Consider the following 1115-nt stretch of genomic DNA (forward strand, 5'->3'; position numbering starts at 1 on the left):
ACCAGAGTCTCCTGCTGCTTGGGGCAATGCTGCATCTCCTGGTGGCACCACAGGCTGTAAGTAATCTGCCTGGAGGCACACCGAGCCAGCAGAGGGTTTGGCAGGTGAAGGCAGACATGGCACATGCCTTTCCCCGTGGTCAGGGGCAGATCCTGTGTATGTGGTCTCACCCACCTCCTAGCAGAGCAGTCACTTCCACTTGGTGTGGTTGACCTCGTTGTAGTCATCAGTGGCTTCCCCAAGCCACGCAAGTTGCTGCAGGCATCGCTTGTAGACACAAGTGATGGGAATTTCCTATCCCAGCTCCAGAAGCAGCTCTGTTTGGGATGTTTGGAGATGGGTTGGAAAGGTACCTTGACCCAGCCAGCACCACCAAAGTCCCTGCAGCTCAGTAGCAGTGCTTTTGGCATCATGAGGGTTAACCACTTGGGTTCCCAGCATGCGCAGGACCTGGTGGAGATTTTCAGAGGTTCCCAGCTCTACTTTGTCTGGCTCTCTAAAATTAACCATGTAACCTTCCTAAAAATACTCAGAGGGCAGTAGCCCCTGGAGAGTAGCAGCGCCACTTGCTCACGGTTTCTAGACCAAGCCATTGGAGAGATTAGATCACCTGCCAACCTGTGTCTCGCAGCCCTGGAAAGCCCTTGGCTTTTTCAAAGTCTCCTGCAGGATGTGAGTCCAGGTCTTGTTCTGAACCTGCCTGCCAGGCCAGCCAGCTTCCCGTGGCACCCTCCTGTTCCTCACTTAGTCCTGGCGGGAGCTGGTGCCTGCCCACACATCTATGCATGCGGTGGCAGTGCCAGCTTCATGTTTCATGTGCCATGGGCAGGAGTGTTGCCACCTGCCCCAGGTGCCTTGGGAGGGAGGAAGGGTCCACAGCCTTTTCTTGGAGCAACCCCCGGGCCTGCCCGTGGGTGTGGGAGGCCCAGGCAAGGAGAAATAGCTGGGCCCCTCCTCTCATTTTTTTTTTTAGGCATGTGGGAGGAGGACGCAAAGGGCTCGAGGAGGAGGAGGGAGGGAGCTGAATTTTCCATGAGCAGCTGTCAAAATGTAATCTCCTGCGTTGCTCCGGCTGGCAGCTTAGGCAGGATAAATTAACGGGGATTTCGGGGAAT

The sequence above is a fragment of the Acanthisitta chloris genome, unplaced genomic scaffold (genome assembly GCF_000695815.1).
Source record: "Acanthisitta chloris isolate BGI_N310 unplaced genomic scaffold, ASM69581v1 scaffold33220, whole genome shotgun sequence".
In the NCBI taxonomy this organism is placed as follows: domain Eukaryota; kingdom Metazoa; phylum Chordata; class Aves; order Passeriformes; family Acanthisittidae; genus Acanthisitta; species Acanthisitta chloris.